We start from the raw sequence: 18,401 nt of genomic DNA, 5'->3' as shown, positions 1-18,401 counted from the left end.
AGGAACGTATGTCGCCACGGGAAAGCTAAGTGGAAGACTCCCGCCCCTTGCCCCAATTCACTTCTGATCCTGGGAACTTTCCAGGGAAGCTTCGGTGTTGCTGCCTGGTCGAGATGGAGCAAAAAGTTAGACAGGACCTGGGTGACCCCCGCTCTAGAAGTCAGGCCTGGGGCGCCCCGCGCTCCTACTGGCCACCGCTTTGTGGGCTGGACGCTGCCCGGTCTAGGAGCTGCTGGCCATCTTCTTGGCTCAGGCTATTAGGCAAAGACCCCCCCCCCCACGCTTTCGTATGCATTGCATTGTGATCAGCACATACTCTCGGGTGGTTTCGTGAATTTTGCATTGTGCCTTGTCAACAACCGGATGAGGAAGGTTCCAGTTGATCACTACCCAGACCCCAGCCTTAAAGCACGGTCCTCTCCCCACCCCCCACCCCCGCCACCCTGAGCCAGGCGCGCTACTTTCTTTTCATTTTTTCTCTTCCTTCCCTTCCCTTCCTGGCTGCCGCTCATCCTCCCTGCTCTTCCCTCCCTTCGAGTCTTTCTTTCCTCACTTCTTTCCTTGCCTTCTCTTCTTCGCACTCTCCCCTTCTTTCTTTCCTTCCTCCCTCTCTTCTTCCCCTCCCTCCCTTCCCTTCCTTCCTTCCATTCCCTCTCCTCCTCCTCCTCTCTCTTCCCCTCGCCCCAGAGATCATGTTACACAATAGTCTTCCCTCCAGTGAGCTTTGACCTTTGCTCAAAGTTCATCAAGGCCATGGACCCCAGGGCACACAGACTTGCTGTTGGAGGAGACCACTGCACCTCCATGCCTGCAGGAAGGGAGGTGAGCTTGGGCCAGGCCAGACCGACTTTACCTGAGGCCCGCCCTCCTGTCCTCGGGTTTGACCTTCAGCCTGACCCCCTCCTGCAAGTGGCACTGTTTGATTTCCAAAGCAGGGACTGACTATACAGGAATTCATCCATGTCATGAGAATGCCCTGGGGCCTCGGGAAGAGCCGAGTCTGAAGTCCCTGGGCCATTTTTCCCCCCCCAGGCTGTTTCTTCCTATGTCTAAATAAAACAAAGAGCTCTCCCAGCTACAACTGTCAGTCTTTAAAACATGCAACGTTTTATCCTCATTTGACAGGATAAGTTTGCAAAACCCAGAAAGACTTCTCCATCATTGCTCCCTGTGATCTTGCAGTTTGGGCTGGTTTTTACCGTCGGCTTTCTATATGTGATAGAAATAGAGGTGTGCATCCACAACTGAGGCTACCTTTATGTTGCCTGTTGTCCTTAGGGGCGCACAGAGAAGCCTCAAGTCTGGGGGAGAGGCATCGCAGTCACTGCCCCAGAAACAATGTGCAGTGGGAAAGCCACTGCATTCAAAGGTAACTGTCTATCACATAAAGGAGTATATATTCCCAATGTAAAAGCAAATTATCAACAATGAGAGAAGAAATGCATGGCAGTTCATGGGAAGGCTGTGGAAATATGTTTGTGCCCACCCTCACTAACGGGGGCTGATCCTCCTTCCACACTCCTTCATTTTTATTCTGATAGGAAAAAGTGGATGTGATCCCTCAAGGAAGAAACACTGGCTGCTGTTTCACTGCTTGGGTGACCACTGGACCCTTTTAAAACTTTTCCTATTTATTCTTACCATGGGAAATGAAACCAAAACTTTACAATCAGAAAATCAAGGTCAGACTTAATCCATTCTAATTTATTGATTTGAATGTAGAAATAGGTTTAGACGTATCAGTATTAAGTGTCGGGTATGACTCCTTGCTACCTGCGTTGCACCCTGGCTTACAAAAGCCAGATGAGGTGGCTTGCACCTGTAATTGCAGATCTCAGGAAAGCGAGGCAAGACAGTTGCCATAAGCTTCAAGCCAACCTGTCCTCTACAGAGAGATACTGACTCAAAGTAAGGAGGAGGAAGGTGAAGATGATTATTGGGGATAGTGAGAGAGAGGGAAAGTAGGAAGAAAGGGTGAGAAAAAAAGCAGGGAGGGAGGACGAAAAAAAGAAAGGAAGAAAAGTTAATATGAATGGAGGCAGGCACTGCAATTTAAAACAAAATTATTATCACCATTAATATAGCATGCTAATATGCTACTCATTTTGAAATAGTAGTTGCTTTTGTTGTATTTTATTTTATGTTACTACTTTATTTTGTGTTTTAGTTTTATTTATTTAATTTTTTCCCCCAGTGACCACAGCTTTCGTAACAGCATTTCTCCATGGTGAGCCACTGGAAGGTGGGGTGGGCTGGTAGTGCTGACTGGACAGCTCCTAGGAAGCCTAGGGCAAGAATTCCACCAGCTGTGGTTATGAAGAGGAGGCTCTGGCGCCTCCTACTGGGCATGAAAAATACATTCCATTTGGGTAGAAGCATAAGTTAAAAACGTAAAATGGTGTCTTCCATAAAGGTGAAAAGAGGAGGAAGAAGAGAAGAAGGAAGAAGAAGAGGGGAGAAGGAGGACGAATAAATTTGCAGCCTCATGCTTGGCTGAGAGGAATCTGAGTTGCAAATTTCATCATTTCACTTCTCAACTTGTAATCTATCCGTGGCTCCTCACATCTCCGGGGAGATAAGATCTACAGTCCTCTGGGCAGGTCCCGAGCCTCTGGGCTCTGTTGTTCTCTTTTAATAGGCACTGTGACCCAGTAACGATTTTCTCCAGCTGGTGTCTGACCCTTTGTGTAAGATGTTCTTCCAGACTGGAAGGTCTTGCAGTCTCTGGCTGCTTTCCGCTTATCTGTTAATTCCTCATTTGGGGGCTGGGGATATAGTTCGGTGAGCAAGGTGCCCACTTTGCAAGCATGAAGACCTGAACTCGGTCCCCAGAGATCACATAAAACGCCAGACATGGGGATGCATGCCTGCAACCCCAGCACCGGATTATGGAGACAAGAAGTCCCTGATGCCAGTCTAGTCTAACTGGAGAGCTCCAAGCCAATGAGAGACCCTGTCTTAAAAAGTGATGGGCAGTGTTCCTGAGAATGACATCCAAGGTTCTCCTTAGGCCTTCACACGCACAAACATACATGTGTGCACACACTCATGCAAACACACAGGAAAAGAAAAATCACTATTTATATCTCGCAGTCTGTATGCCACCCCCAGACGCCACCCAGACTCCCACACCACATAAACAAATCACTCAAAACTTCTTCCATTGGCATTTAACTGTATCCTGCCACTACGCCAGCCTACTGTGAATTCTGTTCCTTTCCATGAAACTGAAAAGCCCACAATGTCAGGAACCTGTCCCCTAGGGCACACGCATTGCTAGTCACTAGCCATGTTTGGAGAGCCTGCCTTTGCCCTGTAGTAGGCTGAATTCTAAATGGTCTAAGCAATTAAGGATGAGTTGAAGCAATAACCACCTCATCTAGTCACTGTTCCCTCCGCTCTTTCAGTCAGTCCCCACACCTCTTCCTCAAGGCTCCACCCTCATGGAAACCAAAAGATTAGATGCAGTTTGCCTACCATGGTAAGCAGGCACATGAAGATTTGCCTGTAACTATTTTGCAAGATTTGGTAAGCACACAGCCTGAACTTGGGAGGGGGAGGAAAGGTTGGACCAAGATTTATTGAGGAGATGACTCCACGGAGAGAAGGTAAGCAGAGAACAGGATCACAGCCCTTCTGGGAGAATAGACAAGTCTCATCAAAGTGTATGCTGCAAACAGCACGGCTCCCTTTAGGAGCAGCAGATATGTTCAACCGAAATAGAAGGATGCTCAGAGCAAGTGGGTGAAGAAGGCGGGTGTGGCAGGTACTCTCTCACTGCTGGGACAAGCAACCAACCAGGAGCAGATGATGGGAGGAAAGGGTTTTGGTTTGGGCTTACACTCTACAGAGGAAGTTCCGTGATGGCAGGGAAGAAACATACCACAAGCAGAGGCTGTACATCACCTCTGCCATGGCGGCAGGAGATTGAGCCAAATTCTAGCAAAGGAGACCTGGCTACAGTACTCCTAAGCCCACAAACAGCACTCTTTCTGCAGTAAGGCTCCATCTCCCAAACTGACTTCTGCTGGGAACCAAGCATTCGGAACACATGAGCATCTGATTCAAACCACCACATCCTGCCCTGGTCCCCATAAACTGATGACTATAATGTAAAATGCAATGTATTCAGTCCAACTTAAACGTCTCCCAAGATTTATCAATCCCAACAGTAGTCAAATATTTCCATAGTCCACAGCCTCTTAACTGTGATCCCATTAAATAAAAAGAAAAAAAAAACCACATAATGACATAGAGTAAACATTCACACTTCAAAAGACAGCATTGGGCACAGCCAGGAAACATTGAACCAATGGTGCAAGATCTAAAACAAACAGGGCAAACATTAAGTCTTGTGGCTCCAAGTCTGATATCTGTGGCCAGTGATGGAGCCATTGGAATTCCAATTCTGCCCCTGGAGCTGGGCTGCCTGTAGCCTGGGCAGAACTCTGTCCTGAGCCAGCAGCCCTCCTTGTCAGGCATCCAACAGCACTGGCAGATCCAAACAATTCTGGGGTCTCCATTGCGACCATCCTCATGGCTCCATCATGTCGCCATGCAGGGACACCAACAGCCCTGCCAAACAATACCCAAGGGTCATTTCCAACATTAAAACCACATTGCAAATCCAAGGACCCTTTATGTCCTACATTTGTTTTACACACATACTACCAGGTGGGCTATCAAATGTGTTAATCCAGGGGGGTAAGTGTGACTTTGAAGAGGAGGGCACTCCTTCAGCATTCAGACCCCTTACTTTGAAGAATCAGCATTCTTTCTGCTGTTCGAGGGCAGAACAGCAGGCCAAAGTTTCCATGGTAGTAATCTCTCAAACGATTGCAGCTGAAGCAGGCTGTAATCTTCAGCCCCAAATTTCATTTCTTTCTGTACCGTATCCTCTTGCTCACACCAGTCCACTTCTTATAAATTTAACCCTGATCAAGTTCTCAGCACATGGGAAGAGCACAGCCAGCTTCCTACACAAACTGTCTCCATTGCAGTCCAGGCAAAGCTTTCTTCCAATCATAAGCCAAACCTGCACATTCCACAGTTGTTTGTTTTTTTTTTTTTCTGCATTTAGGTCTTTCAACTTTCACAAGAATCCATCAAGCTGAATTTACAACACCGTAAGACATCTCTAAGTCCTAAAGTTTCAAAATCCTTCCATATTCTTCCCACAAATGAGTTACAATCTATCAAGGCCACACAGTCAGGGGCAAGCAGCAATGACCCCGCTCCACTGTCACCAGTTTTCTGTTGCAGTTACCTTCTCATTGCTTGAACAAACAACAGGCTAAAAACAGCCAATGGGAAGAAAGTATTCTTATTTTGGCCTACAGTCTCAAGGGGAAGCTCCATGATGGCAGGGGACAGCATGCCATGAGCGCAGGCTGAACACCGTCTCTGCCACAGCAGATGGAAAGCAGCAGTAAGGGAGTGAGACAAACTCTGGCAAAAGGGAGCTGGCTACAATACCCCTAAGCCCACCCCTGACAGCACACTTCCGTCAGCAAGGAAAACTTCCCAAATGGTCACCAACTGGGCACCAAGCCTTCAAAACACATGAGTTTGTTGGGGGACATCTGATTCAAGCCACCACAGTAGGGAAAAGGATGAAGGGAAGGAGGCAGGCTAGGGGGGCTCAGAAAGGGCTCAAAATTAATTAGGAGGTGGGCTGGTTTTAGCACCGGGCTTTGGCTGTCTTCCTGCGATTTGCCTTCACCGTAATTCCTAAATGGTGAGGCCAGTGCCGGCCCATCTCTTTGCCTTCATTGAGTATTAAAGACCATTTTCTCCATGCCCATCTTATGTTAAGAACACTTCAAGGTGGTCAGGGTAGACGTCCACGTAATTCTACAAGGATGAGTCCACTACTTTAAACTACTGTGGGCTATTTTGGCATGCGAGTTTAGAAGAACAGTAGCAGGGGAGGAAATGATCTTACAAAGAGCATAAAAGGAGCCTTGCCCCCTTTCATACCCTTTCCCAAGAGTACCTGTTTATTTTGACAGAGAGGCAAGGATGCTGTTTCCAGACTCCTTTACAAGGAACTCTGGCTCGGTAAATTGCTTTGGCCCATTCTCATATAAGACCTGCCTTGCCTCTGGTTCTCTGACCCCAGCCTAACCTGGAAGGTTTGTCATAGTTTCAATCAACTAATGAACTAATTAAAACAGTCTGAGGACCACAGGGGAATGAACTGTACTTTATATTCTCTGCACCCCACCCCAGCCCTGAGCACATGGCAGATACTCAATAGACAGGTATTGATTGGACGAACTCTCTCACCATCTATCATGTAGACCAGGATTTTGATGTTAACCACGGCATCTGAGAAAGAACCACTCATGTTCAGGTGTGAGGGCCCTTTCTTTAAGACACACACTTCCATGCTCTGTTTTACAGTATTTTTGAGAACTGAGGGTATGTCACGGTGGTAGAGTAGTCTAGCTGAATTGACAAGCTCTAGGCCAGTGAGAGGCCCGCTCTCAAGAAAAGGTGGGTGGCAATCCTAAGAGTTATACCTCAGGTTGTCCTCTGACCTCTACAGGCACACATGCGCATGCACTCAAGAACCTACATGCATACATGCATGTGTACACATGCACACACATATACATAAAAATACAAAGTGAATGAAGTCCAAATATCAAACCATCATCTACCACTTAATACCAAAATGACTTACCATTGGATGTTAACTTTGGAGTTAAATGCCAGCTCTATTCTTCTTCTAGAGTCATAACATGATTTCTTGGGGTTTGTTAAGAAAAGCTAAATAACAATAAAATCATCATTGGGAACTTAATCTACACCCAGCCACAGGTATGTTGACAATACCAGAGAGAAGTCCTGGAGGGCAAAAATAAAAATTTTGTCTTCCTATCTTACAGATAAGTGGACTGAGGTGGCAAGGGGGGGGAAAAAAAACAGCAAATTTCTAAAGTTCATGAATTTAAAAAGTTCCAGACCTCATTTTTAAATCCTCAATAGGGGCTGGAGAGGCAGCTTAGCAGTTAAGCACTTGCCTGTGAAGCCTAAGGACCCCAGTTCGAGGTTTGATTCCCCAGGACCCACGTTATCCAGATGCACAAGGGGGCGCACACGTCTGGAGTTCACTTGCAGTGGCTAGTGGCCCTGGGGTGCCCTCTCTCTCTCTCTCTCCTTCTTTCTCTCTCAAATAAATAAATAAAAATAAACAAACAAAAAAGTTAAATCCTCAATAGTCTAATATCAGGATCGAACTATTTTATGTTCATTTCTAAAACATTTCTCTCTCTGCAGGAAGTCCAAAGACCAATGAGAAAGAAAAATGTGTTAAGTATTATAAACACCAAAAATCACTTTTAAAATATCCAAATGCTGTTCTTTATAGTTGCAGAGAAAGTCGACCATGAAGGTTAAATCAAAACTTCTTAAGGAAAAAAAAAGTTTCAAGTCAATGAGGTGTAAATAGTTAATGAATTTATAATCAGAACATAAATGTTTTTCCCCTAATGTACTGACAACTTAGAGGGGAAACTGCCCTGTGTTTCAGCAGCATGGAATATTGACAATCGATTTCTTTCAAATGCACTTTATTTTAAGTCTAGGTCATTTTATTACAAACGGATAAGTAAAGATGTTTAAGCCATTTAGGATGAAATATGCAACCTTGCAAGGAAGCATGTGCATTTGCAGTGGTTACCGGTGGGTTATAGATGGTCTTACCAATTAAATATCTGTAAATCATGGTCAAGCTATGCATTGCTATGCTCACCCTTTGCACATATGTCATTTCTATTTATTCCTTGTGCTTCAATTAAGATGCCTTAGCCTCTAAACACAAGAAATCACTGGAGTGTTTTTAAGACGATGTTGCATGTACTATGAGGAAGTATGAGCACATGGCCAAGCCTCAGGATTAGGAAAGCTGAATATGAGGAGCTGAATATGTGGGCACTTAGTGGACCCCACCCCATGAACTAAGCTCCAGTGGGGTTCCAGTGTGGGCACTTAGTGGAGAGTGAACCCCACCCCATGAACTAAGCTCCAGTGGGGTTCCAGTGTGGACACTTAGTGGACAGTGGACCCCACCCCATGAACTAAGCTCCAGTGGGGTTCCAGTGTGGGCACTTAGTGGAGAGTGAACCCCACCCCATGAACTAAGCTCCAGTGGGGTTCCAGTGTGGGCACTTAGTGGAGAGTGAACCCCACCCCATGAACTAAGCTCCCGCAATTCCTGCCTTAATGGCAGAGCTTCCCATGCCACCATCACCACCACAAGTTGGCACCAAGTGTTCTGTTCATGAGTCTCCAAATGATCCTTTGGATTCCCTAGAAATAGATCCTCAGACTAGTGACAGAACACAAGTGGTGAACTTGAGAGGGAAACAGTGACCCAACAGTGAGGACTGGAGAAGTGCGAGGGGGAAGAGACAGAATTCCAGCAAAGTTCGCTCTGGAGCATGCTACCCCTTGTAGGTACCTGGGTTTATTACCACTGAAGAATGAGATGGCTTTGCAGATAAAGCCCTTACCCCATGAGTGTGGATTCCTGAGTTCCGATCCTTAGGAACAACGTAAACCTTGGTACGGTAGTGCTAGCATCTTGGCAAGATGGGAAGGAAAGACAAAGGAATATCCCAGAATCTAGGGATCACCTAGCTTGGCAAACGCATGTGTGAACAAGACACCTTGCCTCTAACAAGTTGGAAGGTAAAATCTGACACTGAAGACTGTCCTCTGATCTTCACACATATGCCATGGTATGTGTTTTCCCACATTAATACATACGAACACACATACACCAAATCTACTACAAACATTCTGATTCCGTTTAAGTCTTCCCCAGAGATCTCATTGTGTGTGCATGCACACTTGCACGTGTGCAAAGGTATTGTCTATGTTAACTCCACACCACTTCCATCCTTTCTTGATCATGGGTAGAATGGAGTGCAGTAACCATAGAGTTCTTGGTGGTTTAGGTATAGTAGCATCCAGTGACCACAGAGAGTTCTCAGCCAGAAAGATCAGTGGTGGCATTTGGAGGTCTACACTGTGTGCATGTTGATGCTATACTCCTAAGAGTGGGACCTAAGATATGAAGGAATGAGGCATATTCTGTGTGCTGAGTGTCCCCATGAATAAATAAATGGAAATGTTGTCTTTGAACAGTAGTCAGTTACACGCACAGTTAGAATGGACACTCCCCCCAGATCTCTCATTACCTTATGACACGTCACTGGCTGGATATCCAAATGTTTTGTGAATGAATCATTTGAAATGTTTGTCAACATTTAGCTCCTTTACCCCACCCTAGATATTGTGATTCAGGAGGCCTATGGTAAGACGGGGTTACAGTTAGCAGGAAGGAGAGCTGAACCCATTTTGAAGATCCGAGAGCTGTGCTGAAAGCTACTTCCTTTGTCTTGGTACCTGGGGTGTTGCTGCTGCATGCTCAGACTCCCAGAAGGGAAGCTGTTGTCAGCAATTAGTAATACATGCCAACAGGCACATTACAGGCAATTGGTGGGAACACTCAGAAAGTGCCCCTTTCAAAGCTCTCAGACGAACACCTGGACTGGGAAAAGTATTACCGTGTCCTAGGAAGGACCAACACAGCAGGTTTCTGGAGGCTCCGGCTTGTGTCCCAGCAAAATGTCCCGGCAGCAGTAAGCCTGTCAGATCATGGGCCTGATTCACTCATAGGCATGAGGAAGGGTCCTCCAGGTGAGAAGCCCTGGTAGGCGGAGTGGCAGGCAGAGAGAACAGAGCCGTCACTGCCTCTGGGAGCTCCATCTTAAAGAGTGTGAAGTGGCAGCAATCAGTTCTGGAGTGGGTGTGCACGTGTGTGTGTGTGTGTGTGTACAGTTATCCATGCATATATGTGTACCTGTTTTTGGAAGTAAGGGGACAACCGTGAGTGCTCCATACAACTACTTTAAAAAATATTTTATTTTAATTAATTTATTTGACAGAGACAAAGAGGGAGAGGAGAGAGAGGGGGGGGGGGAGGGAGAGAACAGGCATGCCAGGGCCTCCAGCCACTGCAAATGAACTCTCCAGATGCATGTGCCCCCTTGTGCATCTGGCTAATATGGGTCTTGGGGAATCTGACCTGGGTCCTTTGGCTTTGCAAGCAAACGCCTTAACCACTAACCATCGCCCCAGCCTGAACTACTTATTTGTGAAACAAGACTTCTGATGGGCCTAGCTGCTCACCACTTGGGCTAGACTAGCTGAACTCTGCACTCCATGGCTTTGTCTCTGCCTCACCAACTCTGAGTATACACCAGGCACCCACCACCACCCTCAGCCTTTTTAGGGGTGACCGGAAAGAAAACTTAGGTCCTCAGGCTTGCATGACAAGTACTTTATCAGTAGCTGTCTTCCCAGCCCCAAGAAGTTCTTTTACAGTGAACAAGAAGAACAAACACATAATAAGGCACAGACAAAATGTGCATTAAGATAACAGATAGAATATTCTCACAGGCCTCTCTATATTTAGCCTAAAAAGTATTTCCCAGGTATCAGCTGCCATCAATGCACTGGCACAAGTGGGGGAATAACTCCTGAGTAAGTCAATGAAAAGGACATCGGTCTATTTGATTTCCCTCTCCTCCTGCTTTGACGCATCTCGGTTCAAAAGCTCCAAGATGAGCTCGCGTGCTGTTATTCCGTCAGGCAATTAAGCAACTTGGCAATAAAAGCAAACCATATTTTTTTTTTTTTCTGGAGTTGTTTGCAGAGAATACAGAACAACACGGGACAGATGTTGAACCACGACGTAAGTACTTGACTGAACACACTTCTCAGTGCCAAAGCTAAATGGTTTGCCAGAGCGTTGCTTCTAGAAGTCTCCTTCGCCTCTCCTGGGACCTTTTCCCACCTGTTAAGCTTTCCCTCTACAACCTCTCTATGTCTCCTGGCAGCCAGGGCATGAACCTGTCCAAGTTATCTCTCATTATCCGACTCTCCTCCTTCAACTCTTCCCACCTGCTTTGGGTCCAAATGTCATCACCAGACTTCTTGCAGTCAGCATTCCATGTCCGCCACCTCCAGCCGCTCCACTACTCAGTGGCCTCATCTCCCCTCACAGAACGCCCAGGCGAAGCTCTTATTTCAGCCTTTTCATTGTTGTCTAACCTCAAGGTCATGTGCCATCCTGGACAACAGCTGCTATTTGTGTTAGTTATTCCCCTCATTGCTATGATGAATCTTACGGAAGGAAGAGTTGGGTTGGGCTCACAGCTTGCGGGTCGAGTCAGTCATGATGGGGAATGTGCAGTGGCGGGAACAGTCTGGGGCTGTGGAGGAGGCAGTGTGAGGACAGGCTGCTTGCTCACATCTTCACAGACCAGGAAGCAGAGATCACCCACAAGTGGAGGAAGGCCCGTCCCTCCCAGGGACCCACTTCCTCAAGCTGGGCCCCACTTCCTAAAGGGTCTACAACCTCCCACAACAGTGCAACCAACTGGACACACATGAGCCTGAGGGACAGTTCACATCCAAACCACAACACTATCATGAAGGACCAGATGTGTTTGCCTTCCCTGCAACTCCTGGCGTCTCCCTGCCTTTGAACTGCTTCCTCGTTTCTCATTTGCCTATCTTCTCTACTCAGGCGTCACTGTCCCTAAACCCTCTTCTTCACACTTCCTGTGGCGTCTCTCTGATGCTTGCTAGATCCCAGAGCTCTCTCTACCTTCTACCTCTTTTTTTTCCCTGCCCCCAAACCCCCTGCTCCAACTGAATCCTCATCATCTGGCTGTTTGCCACACATCCAGGACTGCTTTTTATCCTCAATCAAACCACTCATTAGGCAAACATTTGTTGAGTGCCTAGCATGTTTGCAAAATAAATTAGCAACAAAAAAATCCAGTGTGTTGTTTGTCTCTTGCTTGTGTATTTGCTCCCAAACGCAGAAGCACAGAACACCAAACATTAACACGCAGTATCTATGGGATCTGGTGGAGCAGAGCTCAGCTGAGTGCCTCTGGTTCAAGGCCAACAACAGAGCCACCAGTGGCGGCCACAGCGTCCTCTCAAGACCTGTGGGCAGCAGAAGCAGCTCCCACGGGCACTCACATGATTGTTGGCAGGATTCCTTTCCTCGGTGGCTCTTTCTTGGTGGCCGTTCACCCTCCCTCATCTCCTTGTAAAGCTCTCAGTGGGGTAGCCAGATTCCTCTAGGACAGCAAGGGATAGTGAGACAGCCCAGTCGGTGCAGCGCTTGCCTCTCCAGGATGAGGACTTGAGTTCGATCCCCAGTACCACGTAAAATGCTGCATGTGGTGTCACCAAAGCCTATAATCTCATAACTGGGGAGGTAGAGACAGGAGGATGCCTGGGCCTCACTGGCCAACTACTGTAGCCTGGTTGGTGAACTCCAGGCCAGCAAGCGATCCTGTTTCAAAGAAGGTGAATGGTGCTGTTGAGAATGGCAGTCAAGGTTATGTTCTGGCCTCCACCTACACAACCATGACGCGTACATACGTGGACATACAGGCATACAAACACAATCCATAGTGTGCATTTAAAATAAAGAATAGGGCTGCAGAGGTGGCTTAGAGGTTAATGTGCTTGCCTGTGAAGCCTAAGGACCCAGGTTTGAGTCCCCAGATCCCACAGAAGCCTAATGCACCAAGGTGAGGCAAGCGCAAGGTCGCACATGCCCACTAGGTGGCACAAGCACCTGGAGTTCAATTGCAGTGGTTGAGGCCCTGGTGTGCCAGTTCTCGCTCTCTCCCTCTGTCTCTCTCTAAAATAAAAATAAATAAATAAATAAATAAATAAATAAATAAATAAATAAATAAATAAGTAAGTAATAAATAGAATAAGAGGGCAAATTAACACTCTAGAATGTAAACAACATCTCCTTGTGACAGCCACAGAAGAGACATATCATGAATCTGCATTAGCTACTTTTCTTGGGGCTGTGACCAAACACAGGAAGTAACTAAAGGGAGTAAGGCTTAGGTTAGCTCACAATTTTAGGACGTACAGTGCATTCTGGAAGTCACAGTGGCAGCTGGCTCCGTGGTGGCAGGAGTGTGCAGTCACCTCCTCACATATTGGCAGAACAGGAAGCTGAGAGAGGTGGGGTCCAGGAGATAAAACCTGGAGGCCCACCCTCAGTGACACATTTCTTTCAGCAAGGCTCTACCTCCTGAAAGATCTACAACAGCCAGAACAGCGCCACCAAGTGGAGACCAAGTGATGCAACACATAAACGTTTGGACATTTCACATCCAAACCGTGACAATTTCTGTTGTGCTCCAGTCACTGGAAGTGAAGTGGTTTGCCAAGCCCACACGGCAAGGGGAGGGAAGGAGTCACAGGAGCATGGCAACCAGGTGACAGGGAGTACCATGGGAGTGGTGGCTGTCACATCCCCATTTCGGAAAGCTTGGAAGCTATAGCAACCTACATTTCTAAATGCATGGAGAGGGCCAGGTGTGATAGTGCAGCCCTCAAGAGGACTGTGAGGTGGAGGCCAATCTGTGCTACATAATGCATGCGGCCGTCCCCAGATGAAACGTAAGCGGAAGGCGAAGATGGATGAAGCGAGCACGGACCCCGGTGACTGGGCAAGAGCTCACCAGCCAGGCCTGCAGCTCAGCATCTCGTCAGAGCCCTCATCCCCTCTTCGGTCTTCTCAGCCTCCCTTAACTGCCACTCACTGCATCTTACAGCCTCTTATCTGGTCTTAGTAGTCTCTTAGCTCATTTCTCTGCAAAATGCCTCTCCCTGCCCACAACCCATTCTTTCAGTCTAGAACACAGTGTTTGGAATACGGTTTTTGTTAAGTCTCTCTCTCTCTTATCATTCCAAGTGACGTAACTTCAACTCGATCTAGTCCCATCCAGAAATGAGATCAGTTGGTGGACAGTCAGATAGATGTTTCCACAGTGACGGTTGTTAGGCATCACAGGAGCCAAAGCCTGGAGCCGAGACGGTCTCCCTACCTCCACCTTTAAGTCCGCTCTCTGTCATCAGTGTCCTCCTCGGCAACTGCTTAGTTACTGGGTCAAGGTGTGTGCCAACAGAGATGGACATGTGACCTGGCACCAAATTAGAGGCCTTTGGACAAAGGAGGTCCTTGTGTTCTAAAGGAGTTCTAGTGAAACCCTTACTATGTGCCCCCATGCCTGATTAGACAGACTGGAGGGCAGGGGGTTCTCTAAATGAAATTAGGGCGCTGTTGTCATGAGGAAGATGCAAGTTCTGGATGGTTCATAATCAGGTGATGCAATTCAGAGGTGTGCACATCACTGCCACCCCATCACCTTGGCGCGGCATAGGAGCCCTCATCAGTGGAACTGAACTTAACCATCCAAGCTTAACTGCAGCACAACTTACTGTGGTCAACAAAGCACTGCACATTTGCCCTGCACGGTGGTCCGACAGCCTCTTCACCAGGCTGGCTCAACTTCTAGGTCCTCACCTGCTGGGCAGACTTCTGTCCGAAGACCCAGCCCAAATGCCATCTGTAGCAGTTACCTTCTCATTGCTGGGACAAAGCCCCTAAACACAGAAGCAGCTCGTGGGTGGAAAGGATTTATTTCAGCTTACGGTTCCGGGGGGAAGAGTCATCATGGCAGGAGAAACATGGGGCACAGCGGACACCAGGGTGGCACATCAGCTGGGGGGCAGCGGCAAGAGGGAGCTAGCTAGGAGCCACCCAGTAGGGCTGGACAACTAAACTTCAAAGTCCACTCCCAGTGACACACCTCCTCCAGCAAGGCTCCCAAAGGAGCCACCAGCTGGGAACTGAATACGAAGCTTCGCCAAAACTACATGAGGCTATGGAGGACACTTCACATTTAAACTATCATGCCATCATCTTTTAAAAAATAGTCACCCAGCCAGGCATGGTGGCGCACGCCTTTAATCCCAGCACTCGGGAGGCAGAGGTAGGAGGATCGCCCTGAGTTCAAGGCCACCCTGAGACTACAGAGTTAATTCCAAGTCAGCCTGGACCAGAGTGAGACCCTACCTCAACCCCCCACAAAAAAATAGAGTCACCCAATTCTTGGCTGAAATCGTCATTCCTTTTCCAAGAAATTACATAAACATCTACACTCAATAATGGTTCTCCACAGGGGCAATGTCCCCTAGGAGATACTTGGCAATATCTGGAGACTTTTTGTTTTTGTTGTTGTCATGACTGGAGAAGGGGGGTTTCTGGCCCTCGGTGTGGAGTGGGTGGAACTGGAGGAGGGCACTCTTCATCATGCACCACCAGCGTACACACAGACCCCCAGAACTAGGGATGAGTGATCCATCTCAGAACGCTAACTTGCCAGCGCTGAACACACCTGTTGTCTTGCCGCACGGAAAGCTGTGCATTATAATGATCCATTTCACATCCTCCCAGTTCAACCACCAGCTCCTCAGGGGACAAACGCTGCTAAGTTTGTCAATGTTGTCGCAGCTCGGGCAGGTGCCTGGCCCGTCACAGATGCTCAGTAAACACTGGCACAATGAGTGAGTGAGAAGACGAAGGTCCAGATGGGCTTATGAAACATTATCCAAGAAACTGAGTTCCTGGAAGGCAAGGGGGTTTCTTAGATGGCTATTATATTAGAAAACTTCACCTGCAGGGTCTGTTGTCCACATCACACTCACATTACCAAGAATAAATCTGAACAAAATGTAACTGCCAACTTGAAAGTCATGTGACTGGGTCTGCAAGTCTGTGACTCTTGGTACCTTTCACGCTGCCAATTATAAAATGGCAGTTTATAATTGTCTCAAGTCTGAGGAAAAGGCTGAACTCTTAGAATTAAAATATATTTATAACCCTAGGCTGGGGAAATGGCTCAGGGGATACAGTACTTGTTGGACCAGGGTGAAGCACTGAGTTCTGACTTCCGGGCAGCACCCATGTAAATGCTGGGCGTGGCACTGTGTGTCTATCCACCCAGGGGTGAGGAGGCAGAGGAGGAATCTCTAGGGCTCAGAGAAGTGAGCTCTAGGTTCAAACCAGAGACTATCTCAGGTTGGGGAGATGGTCTGCAGTTGTGTGTGCGTACTGGACAAGCATGAGGGCCCGAGAGGGCTGAGACTGCCCAAGTTGATAGCCCTGGTACCCACGTAAACAGGAGGGCACGGCCACACTCATCTGAAATCCCAGTCCTGTGGGAAGCAGAGCCCAAGGATCACTGGAGCTCACAAATACAGCAAGTTCTGGAATCACTGAGAGACTCTGTCGCAAGAAAACCTCAGGTGGGCGAATGTCAGGGGGAACCGAACACTTTTCTCTGGCTGCTGCTGGACAGCCCTTAGGGCAGAATACGTGAGTGCAAGGGGCACCCCATCAGCATGTCATGCATGTGCACACACCCCACACTCCACAACACTACACTGCACATACACAAAGAAAGAGAAAAAAGGAATGAAGGAAGGAAGAGACTGTCTTAAAGAATAAAAAAAAAAAAAAGGAAAACAATTGAGGAAGATACCCAACTGTTGACTTATGGCCTCCACCCACATACCCATGTGCATGGAAACCCACCCACATGTGCATGCACATACATATGCATATGCATGCATACCACGCGCAATGTATATTATATATATGATTGTATTATAATCATATATATATATATATATATATATATATATATATATATATGTTACACATATATGTATATCCCTGATACAGATGCCCCAAATTTTTGCCCAGCAAAGATGTTTCATGACCCTCTTCCTCTCCAGTCTTGTTAAAACAATACCACACATGTGATGTCATTGGAGAAGCCATTGCATGCTTGAGTAAAGAGTGTACACATCCCCAGGAGCTCAGGAAGCCATATGAGGTGTGACATGCCTCTCAGAAAGGACATTCAAATGTCAGATGGAATGATCTACACCGCATGTCAATAAAAAGTACTCGGAGGTTCATTGAGTCAATAAAGCTTACTAGAACAATCCTAGTGCAGGCATCAATGTGCCCTGATGAGGACCCTCCAAAGTCAGACGCCAGCTCACATCTAGTGGCGTTAAACAGAATGTTCTGGAGGGAGAAATAAAATGAAAAGCTTCCATTATTCTGAGAGTTCATGTTCACTGAATAACACGGGTGAAGAAGCCGGAAAAGCCTACGTTTAGATTCCAGTGGTTAAAACCTCCCGCGTTCATTTCTGGGGATCCCAAGCAGAGAAAATCTCTAGTACAGGGAGCTTGGTGTTAGGATTAGTCAGTTTCTCATTTTTACTTAATGGAAACTTAAGCAGTGTCTTCCAGGCCGTTCTAAATCGAGGAAAATAGTAACTGTTTTAATCCTCTCTGTGTTCCTATGGCATGACAATAACATTGTTACTGGCAGATAAGGAAACTGCCTCAGAGAACATAATTAAAATATCTAATGTCACCCATGGTTCAACTTGTTTGTAAACTTGCTGGATTGAGAGACATGCAAAACCTACCTCTGGTTGTGTCTGTAAGGACATTGTCAGAGTTAAGAAAGGCAGACGTTGAGGGACTGGGAAGAAGGCTTAGTGGTTATAGATGCTTACTTGCAAGACTTGTTGCCAAGATTCAATTCCCAAGCCACTCATGTATGCTCAATGCAAAAATAATGATAAAAATGGCACCTGGTGTTTATGTGCAGTGACAAAGGACCCTGGCATGCCCCTCCCACACACATGCAAATAAATTAAATTATTTTCAATTTATTTTATTCATTTTTTAATTTTTTTATTTATTTGAGAGAGAGAGAGAGAGAGAGAGAGAGAGAGAGAGAGGTACACCAGGGCCTCCAGCCACTGCAAACAAACTCCAGACACATGCTCCACCTTGTGCATCTGGTTTATGTGGGACATGGAGAATCAAACCTGGGTCCTTTGGCTTTACAGGCAAGTGCCTTCAGTGCTAAGATATCTCTCCAGCCCTTTATTCGCCTTTTAATGTATTATTTATTTATTTACAAACAGAGAGAGACAGAGAATGAGAATGTGCCTGCCAGGGCCTAGTACCACTGGAAATGAACTTCAGATACATGTGCCACTTTGTGCATCTGGCTTTTTGTGGGTACTGGGGAGTCAAACCTGGGCCAAAAGCCTTTGCAAGCAAATGCCTTTAACCACTGAGCCACATCTCCTACCCCATAACGTATTTTTAAAAGCAGACCTGTTCTGAACATGGGCGGCAGCGTCCTACACGCCGGGGGCCCATGCGGTGAAGGAGGAAGAAGCCAGTACAGGCGTTCTCTCAGCTAACCACCAGGAGTCAAGGAGCCTCACACCTGCCTACCACGATGTCCAGAAACAATGTGGGCCACAGATGGAAACCTCTGGAACCATGAACCCCAAAAAGAACCTGTGCTCCCATAAGTTGTCTTCTCAGGTGTTGGTCAGCCTGAGGTCAGCTCTGATGTGACAAGTCTGGACAGCAGGGGGACCTCTGGTTTACAG

General features: G+C 47.0%; 1 protein-coding gene across 1 annotated transcript in view; it reads right to left on the bottom strand.

Moving 5' to 3' along the window:
* Rbfox1 (RNA binding fox-1 homolog 1) overlaps positions 1-18,401 on the bottom strand; it is a 1,978,359-nt gene that overhangs the window by 1,592,263 nt on the left and 367,695 nt on the right. The window lies entirely within an intron of this gene.

This window comes from Jaculus jaculus, chromosome 11 (genome assembly GCF_020740685.1).
Source record: "Jaculus jaculus isolate mJacJac1 chromosome 11, mJacJac1.mat.Y.cur, whole genome shotgun sequence".
NCBI classification, from domain to species: domain Eukaryota; kingdom Metazoa; phylum Chordata; class Mammalia; order Rodentia; family Dipodidae; genus Jaculus; species Jaculus jaculus.
This window is presented reverse-complemented; position numbering and strand designations above follow the sequence as displayed.